This window comes from Ixodes scapularis, unplaced genomic scaffold (assembly GCF_016920785.2).
Source record: "Ixodes scapularis isolate PalLabHiFi unplaced genomic scaffold, ASM1692078v2 ptg001158l_1___fragment_3__unscaffolded, whole genome shotgun sequence".
NCBI classification, from domain to species: domain Eukaryota; kingdom Metazoa; phylum Arthropoda; class Arachnida; order Ixodida; family Ixodidae; genus Ixodes; species Ixodes scapularis.
Genome location: NW_024610108.1, coordinates 3,756,681 through 3,765,000, shown reverse-complemented (window position 1 = coordinate 3,765,000; position 8,320 = coordinate 3,756,681). Strand labels below are relative to the sequence as shown.

The 8,320-nt window shown below is 45.9% G+C and overlaps 2 non-coding genes across 2 annotated transcripts; both read left to right on the top strand.

Moving 5' to 3' along the window:
* The first annotated feature begins 5,684 nt into the window (after positions 1-5,684).
* LOC115312388 lies at positions 5,685-7,500 on the top strand. Its single transcript, XR_003917192.2, has one exon. It is a non-coding gene; the product is annotated as a small subunit ribosomal RNA (ribosomal RNA).
* Positions 7,501-7,937: 437 nt separating this feature from the next.
* Positions 7,938-8,090, top strand: LOC115312376. The gene has a single exon (XR_003917180.2). It is a non-coding gene; the product is annotated as a 5.8S ribosomal RNA (ribosomal RNA).
* Positions 8,091-8,320: the final 230 nt, after the last annotated feature.

Below are 8,320 nucleotides of genomic sequence, written 5' to 3'. Positions count from 1 at the left end.
CCTTCACGTTGCTTGCACATGGCGGAAGTGTGTTCGCTCCTCGAGTTTTCTTCTTTGTTGAACCATTAGGGACGCGTGTACTCGTCGGGACTTCGTCGCGACGGTCCAGCCACCCCTCGCGTTCGCTTCGCTCACGTAAACAAGCACAACGCCAGCGTACTTCCCCGATTCGCTAAAAACAACCATCCGACTCTCGCGTAGCATTGTCACTTGCGTATTTTGTTTCTTTTACCATCCAAACCAGATGGCGCTGCGCAGTTAACGGCTCGAAAACCGGAGCCTTGCTTTAGGTTCGTTAGATGACGCCACTATTCATTCATTTGTTTTTAATTATTTTTTTTTAGTTTTTACTTTTTGTTTAAATTAATTGATTTGATTTTACATTACGTCGTCTCGTCATATAAACAGAAAATATTTAAACAATTTAGGCGCGCCTACGCATCTATTTGGGCGCCGACCACCTGGCGGCGCTACTTATTTTCCAAATTCTGTTTACAAAGTATGACGGCGTTTTCATCTATCTAGCGGTCTCCTACATTTTTTTTTTTTTTTTTTTGCTTTTGTTTTGCGTTGTTCCTGCGTAGTGATAGTTCTTGGTTCTTGGTGAGCTCGGACGCTTTCCAACGCGTTAAGATTCTGGAGTGCAAACTTGTAAGAAACCTTTGCAACCGTGAGTGGTATGCAGTCGGCGCTGCTTGCACGCGATGTATTTTCGACGCGTTTTGTCCGTCTTATTGCCCGCGTGCGTTGGCGTACCTGGTTTCTGAAAGTGTGCGCGTCTCCCACGTGCATCTTAAACCATGCGTGGTCATTGCATGTTTTCGCTTGAGGAGATATCCATTTCCACCAGTGAGTAGTGTTCATTCGCCGCCGCTTCATCGCGATGTGCTTTTGACGTCTTTTTGCTTCTCTGTGCCGCCCGCCCTCCGTGCTTTCCGAAGGTGAGCGCATGGTTTCGCTTTGCAGTGCGCGCTCTGCAGCGTGGTGTTGTGGCGTGGTTCCGGTGAAAGTGCCTGTGGGTGACCTCGCGTGCGTCCGTAATTCCCTGCCTTCGGCCTACTCAGCGTGGACGTCATTTCTGTCCTGTGACCTGCTGCTCGGTGCTCAGTGCTCAGTGCTGTGCTTGTGCAAGGCCTCTGGTGTGGGTGCCGTGTCCTACGTATCGCCCAAGTAGGTTCTACTTGTGCCCCTTATTAATTCATTAATATGTGTCGTGTGTGTGTGTGCTCTTTGAGCAGTTTCCGTTCTTGTGCCGTCCGTCTAGTGAAAGGATTTTTTTATTTTTTTTTATTAAGTTACGGCGCTTGTTTTCGTGCAGCTCTACGTGGTCGTGTCCTCGTACGCAGTGGTGTGTTTGTGGAAAGTCTCTCGTTGTGTTGTGTTGTGCAGTGCAGTGCAGTGCAGTCAAGTGCAGTGCAGTGCTGTGCGTGCGCCAAAGCCTCTGGATAAAAGAAAAAAAAAAAATATATATATATATATATATAAATACACATTTTTTTCTAATTTTTTTTTTTAATTAATTTTACATGTGGTAAGTATGCATGACTTATACCATCCTTTGTATTGATTTATTTGGGTCGTGTCTTTTTTTTTCCACATTATTAGCCTTCTTGTTCTCCTCCTCCTCCTCCTGCTTATCATTATTGTAGAAATGTTTTCCTTTTTCTTTTTTTTCTCTTTCTTTCTAAGCTTTTAGTTTCCACCAGAGTGTCGAACCGAATTTTTTATTGGTTTGCTTCGATTTGCGGGAGCACAAAAGTAATGTAGGACATTAAAATAGCACAACAAATAGAAGAACAAGAGGTATACAGGACAGGCGCTGATGTTGAACTAGTTTCATTCAGGAAAAGTGAACATGTATATACACACGACAGGCAAAGCAGCACATATTCTTAAGGGTAGAAGATATTTGAGCTGGGATGCTGGTGTCTCCCAGCACGATCAAACCATCCGGGGCTATTGCCGCCTTCTCGGCTGCCCTCGGCACTTATCGTGAATAAAAGCTATATATGTATGTTTACTTTTCCTGGATAAAACTAGTTGAAAGTGAGTGCCATTCCTGTATACTCCTTGTCCTCGTCTTTTTTGCGCTATTTTATATATTTTACTAAGATGAACCAACAGCGTACCGTATTAAAAAGAAAAAGAAGAAGCTAAAGTGATATTATATTTACCTGGTGCTTCTTTTCGTAATAGGCACTATTTCAAGAGTGCAAACGGGTATCTTTCCATTCATTTGTAGGGTTCGCTTATTTTCAGGTGCCGAGAAATAAATTGCTTTATTTAAATTTGATGGAGCAGTAAATGACAAGCTACATACATATCTGTCTTTCCTTGTTTTTTTTTGTGTTATATTTTAGCCTGAATTTAAAAGTTATCAGTCTGTTGGGTCGCCTAAAATACAGGTGATTGGCATTTGAGGTTTTTTTTCTTTACAAGATAATGGTTGATTCAATTTAGCAAGTAAGCATCAATTGTGCTACTTTTTTTTCCTTCATCTTAAATAGAGCTAAGCAATCAACTCGACATGACGGCTACTTAATTTGTCGCTTTCTTACCGCCTGTTTTCCGAAACTGTGTGCTTTCTTTTCGTCGTCATCGACTTTGGGCTGCCGCTCCAAGTCCATAGAGCCTTTTTTTTTTCAGCTATCCCTGCCGTACACCCTTGTACTTCTATTCATCGTCAGACTAATAGACAGTTATATTTTCTTCCGTACAGTTCCAAGTTGGCGGGTCAGTTTCGGTTCGGCTGAAACTAACTCCTCGGTTCCGGTTTTTCGTTCGCTTTGGTTTTCGGTTCGGCACTCTGGTCTTCACCGTGCATGGCAACCCCCCCCCTTCCTTCCTTCCTTCCTTCCCTCCCTCCCTCCCTCCCTCCCTCCCTCCCTCCCTCTCTCCCCTCTTCTCCTCCCTGCAAGAAAACAAACTGTCGTTTCGAAATGTTTTCTTACTTGAACTGTGAAGGTTTTCAAGTGCATTTCCTTTCCTCCTTTATTGAGCGCACAATTCTAGAGTGGAACTTCCCTTCTGACATTGCAATAAAGTTTCCTGCACAAGGAAGAAAAACCTGCCATTTGACCTCCCTTGTGTGTGCAAAGTGTCAATGTTCCTATATTATGCTTGAACATGGTCTTTTTGTCTTCCTATTTGTCGCAGAAATCATGTATGTGTATGTATGTATGTATATATATATATATATATATATATATATATATATATATATACCAATATCGCACTTTATGGATTAATCTTGCACGACCTGTGAAAACCACGTATCTCTGGCTTTCCTCACGTTCGATTTTCGAGCAATTTCTGAAGCTAGCTTGGGGAGATTGATTTCGCTCGCACACAATTCGAGGCGCGAGGACGGGCATGTACGAACGCCTACGTAGTCGGGACAGTAAACAAAACTTACACAAATTAAAATCCTGCGCAGATAATAAAAGAAAGAGCAACAAAAAAGTATGGGCGTCTTTCTTTAATAATTTCTTTTTTTTTTTTTTAGGATTGTAAGCGGACGGGCTTCTTAAACGATACCAAAAAGCGAGACACAATTTGACAAACGGGTCACGTCACAAGAAAGAAAATCCCACATCCTCAAGCGTGTAAAAAATGCACGCAATATCTACAGTACTGGAATTGGAAGCGCTGCCAATCTCGCGTGCACTAGCCCAAATCGCGTTGCTCCCGCTCACGTCAAAGCGACACAGACCTCGTCGGAAAGGTACGCTTTCTGACGCGGTCAACCGGTAAAAACACTATATATTGTAAAATTGTGTACTTTGGACGTGATTAATTCAGACTGCTTTGCGGCTAACTAAGCGCGCGTTCCTTCCCAATGAAACGAAAGAGCGAGATTAGAAATAGAGGAAATAATTCCCGTGAAAAGAAAGAAATTCGTCTCTTATTGAGCTTGGCAGTAAAGCACGCGACATCTCCAGTATTCCGTTTGAAAGCGTTGTCCATGGCAAGTGCAGTAGTGTACAGTGTTCGGCTCTCGCCCAGTTGAAAGCGCCAGAAAGCCCGTGTCGCCTCGCGACACGGGTAACCGCTAGAAAACACGCACATTTTAAAGTCGCGTGATTTGCACTTGATTCCTCGGAAGTACTTTGTGGGAGACGAAGCGGGCGTTCCATGCCAAGGACACGGAAGAGAGAGATTAGAAATAGAGCGAACAATTCGCGTGAAAAGAATAATATTTGTCTCCTATCAAACTTGCCAGAAAAGTAAGCGAGATTTCCAGTATTCCGTTTGAAAGCGCTGCCCGTCGCAAGTGCAGTAGTGTACAGTGTTCGGCTCTCGCCCAGTTGAAAGCGCCAGAAAGCCCGTGTCGCAAAGCGACACGGGTAACCGCTAGAAAACACGCGTCTTTTTCTTTTGTTAATCACGTGCTTCTCACTTCGTTCCTTGAGAGGACTTTGTCGGAAACTAAGTGGCGGGGCCTTCCAAACGAAACCAATGGTAGAAACAATGAAGTGAGCAAAGAAGAGTAGTGTAAAGAAAGAAAATTGCCTATTATGAAGCCTGCCGTAAACACGCGCGATACCGCGAGCATTCGGATTAAAAGCAGTGACAATCTCAGTTACTATAGCGCTCATTGTTCGGCTCTGACACAATTCAAAACGCATGAAACGCCCCGTGTAAATATTGGTTTACTTTGTAATAACAAAGTCGATAAACTTTCTGTTGACCATGTTAACATGAACTGAAAGTCGAAAAGAAGTAATCAGAGTCAAGCAGGGGTCAGCACGTTTTTAATAAAAAGCGAGAAATAATTTTTTTTATAGGGGTAGGATGTATGTACGTATGTATGTATGTATATATAGAGGCACACAGGAAAAAAAGAACATTTATATATATATATATATACACACAAACATACATACATACATACATACATACATATATATATATATATATATATATATATATATATATATATAAGGAGAGAGAGAGGGGAAAAAAATAAGAAAGAAAGAAGGACAAATAAATGATACTGAATAACGAGGAGCCACATGAGTGAGAGACAGTAAGTCAGTCAGTCAGTCACCGAAACTGATAACCACAAACTATGTACAGAATGCTCTTGAAGGATCTTCTTTATACTTATCGGTGCTATTATGTGGAGGTGGGGTCTGTCGAGCGTTCGATTGGTGCGAGCGGCGTCTGACGACGTCGCCGACGCCTTTCGTCGCCGTCTCGGCCGCTGCCTCCGCCGCATGGTCGTTACAGCAAGGTACCTGCGATCTCTGGCGTCTGCCGTTGGGGTCGGTTCTCGGGTGCACCTGTGTCTTGAAAACGAATGCGAGAGGAGGGTGTTTCGGAGCGTCCGCGCTAACCGAACGGTGTGAAATGACGAGTGCGTTCTGACCGAAGGCCGGGGTGCGTCCTCGCGTCCTCACGGGACCTGAAAGCTCGGCAACGCTGCGAAGGCGTCGTCAATGATTTTTTTGGCGTACGACTTTCTGTTGCTACGACGAGAAAGAAATTTATGCGCTTCTTGCCGCGTCGGTACCGACCTCGGTCGGGGATATTCCGGCTGCGCGCTCGAACGTGCTTCATTTCTTCTTGGATTTGGAAGTAATTCCTAAGCGTTGTGTGTGTTTGCGGTTCGTAAGGGGCGCCTGACGGTGGCCCCGCGTCCGCGCGTTGGTAGGGTTTGGGGCGACCCACCACGAAAAGATTACCTGGTTGATCCTGCCAGTAGTCATATGCTTGTCTCAAAGATTAAGCCATGCATGTCTAAGTACATGCCGAAACAAGGCGAAACCGCGAATCGCTCATTAAATCAGTTATGGTTCCTTAGATCGTTTCTTCCTACTTGGATAACTGTGGCAATTCTAGAGCTAATACATGCAGTGAGCCCGAAGCCCCTCGGGGCGACGGGTGCTTTTATTAGACCAAGATCAATCGGGCTTCGGTCCGTTTTGTGTGGTGACTCTGGATAACTTTGTGCTGATCGCACGGCCACGAGCCGGCGACGTTTCTTTCAAGTGTCTGCCTTATCAACTGTCGATGGTAGGTTATGCGCCTACCATGGTTGTTACGGGTAACGGAGAATCAGGGTTCGATTCCGGAGAGGGAGCCTGAGAAACGGCTACCACATCCAAGGAAGGCAGCAGGCGCGCAAATTACCCACTCCCGGCACGGGGAGGTAGTGACGAAAAATAACAATACGGGACTCTTTTGAGGCCCCGTAATTGAAATGAGTACACTCTAAATCCTTTAACGAGGATCCATTGGAGGGCAAGTCTGGTGCCAGCAGCCGCGGTAATTCCAGCTCCAATAGCGTATACTAAAGTTGCTGCGGTTAAAAAGCTCGTAGTTGGATCTCAGTTACAGGCGGGAAGTGCGTGGACACCACGTTACGGCCCGTGCTGAACATCATGCCTGTCGTGGCTTGGTTCCCTTCATCAGGTGCCTTGCTTTGGCCGGCGCGTTTACTTTGAAAAAATTAGAGTGCTCAACGCAGGCGATTCGCCTGAATAACAGTGCATGGAATAATAGAACAAGATCCTGTTTCTGTTCTGTTGGTTTTTGGAATACAGGATAATGATTAAGAGGGACAGACGGGGGCATTCGTATTGCGGCGCTAGAGGTGAAATTCTTGGACCGTCGCAAGACGAACTACTGCGAAAGCATTTGCCAAGAATGTTTTCATTGATCAAGAACGAAAGTTAGAGGTTCGAAGGCGATCAGATACCGCCCTAGTTCTAACCATAAACGATGCCAACCAGCGATCCGCCTGAGTTACTCAAATGACTCGGCGGGCAGCTTCCGGGAAACCAAAGTATTTGGGTTCCGGGGGAAGTATGGTTGCAAAGCTGAAACTTAAAGGAATTGACGGAAGGGCACCACAAGGAGTGGAGCCTGCGGCTTAATTTGACTCAACACGGGAAAACTTACCCGGCCCAGACACTGGGAGGATTGACAGATTGAGAGCTCTTTCTTGATTCGGTGGATAGTGGTGCATGGCCGTTCTTAGTTGGTGGAGCGATTTGTCTGGTTAATTCCGATAACGAACGAGACTCTAGCCTATTAAATAGGTGCGCGGTTCTCTGCACCTTGCACCCTTCTTAGAGGGACAAGCGGCTCCTAGCCGCACGAAACAGAGCAATAACAGGTCTGTGATGCCCTTAGATGTCCGGGGCCGCACGCGCGCTACACTGAAGGAAGCAGCGTGTTTTTATCCCTGTCTGTAAAGACTGGGTAACCCGTGGAACCTCCTTCGTGATTGGGATAGGGGCTTGCAATTGTTCCCCTTGAACGAGGAATTCCCAGTAAGCGCGAGTCATAAGCTCGCGTTGATTACGTCCCTGCCCTTTGTACACACCGCCCGTCGCTACTACCGATTGAATGATTTAGTGAGGTCTTCGGACCGATACCCGGAGCGGCCTTTCGGTTGCGCCGGTGTGTTGGAAAGATGACCAAACTTGATCATTTAGAAGAAGTAAAAGTCGTAACAAGGTTTCCGTAGGTGAACCTGCGGAAGGATCATTACCGGATGTTATTTTGCATCGTTTTGTCTTCTTCCTCTTGTACGGGGAATGGACTCGATGTGCGAATTTATCTGGCGCCGATCCCGACCAAGCTTGGATGCCGTCGGGACGGCACAAAAAAAAACAACTGTGGTTCGGATGTGCCTTTTTCTTTGGGTGGCCTCCGTTCCTTTCGATGATGCGCCCAGCGGGATCCCTCTGCTGCCTCGATTGAGAGGAGATTTCAAGTGCACCGGGACAATCCGCGGGTTACAAAAGGCGCATCGCCCCCTTTTTCGTCTCTTCTCGAGGATCGCCCTTTTGTTTTGATTAACGAAGAGGCGTTTGAGAAGAAGCTTTTTTTTGCGCTTTCGAGATGGCATGGGATGTGCCGGGCGCGAAAAAAAACAACAACTTGTGTTTTGTCGTACTGATTGAAAAATCCAAACACATTGACACGACTCTAAGCGGTGGATCACTCGGTTCTCGGGTCGATGAAGAACGCAGCCAGCTGCGAGACTTGGTGTGAATTGCAGGACACACTGAGCACTTATTCTTTGAACGCACATTGCGGCCTCGGGCCTTCCCGTGGCTTCGTCTGTGTGAGGGTCGGATCATATATCAAGAGAGGAGAATTTGTTTTCTACCTCGTTTTGACTGTGTCGGATCGTGGGCAGCACGCAGTTTTATGCTTTCTTGCGTTGCGTTTTCTTTGAGCAAATGCACGAGTGGTGCGATTGCACGCGTGCGCTTAACCAGTCCTCCTCCTCCTACGAGTTTTTATCGAACACTGCATGGGAAAACGAAACTCGATGGATACCGTTTGTGGAAAATCCCGTACC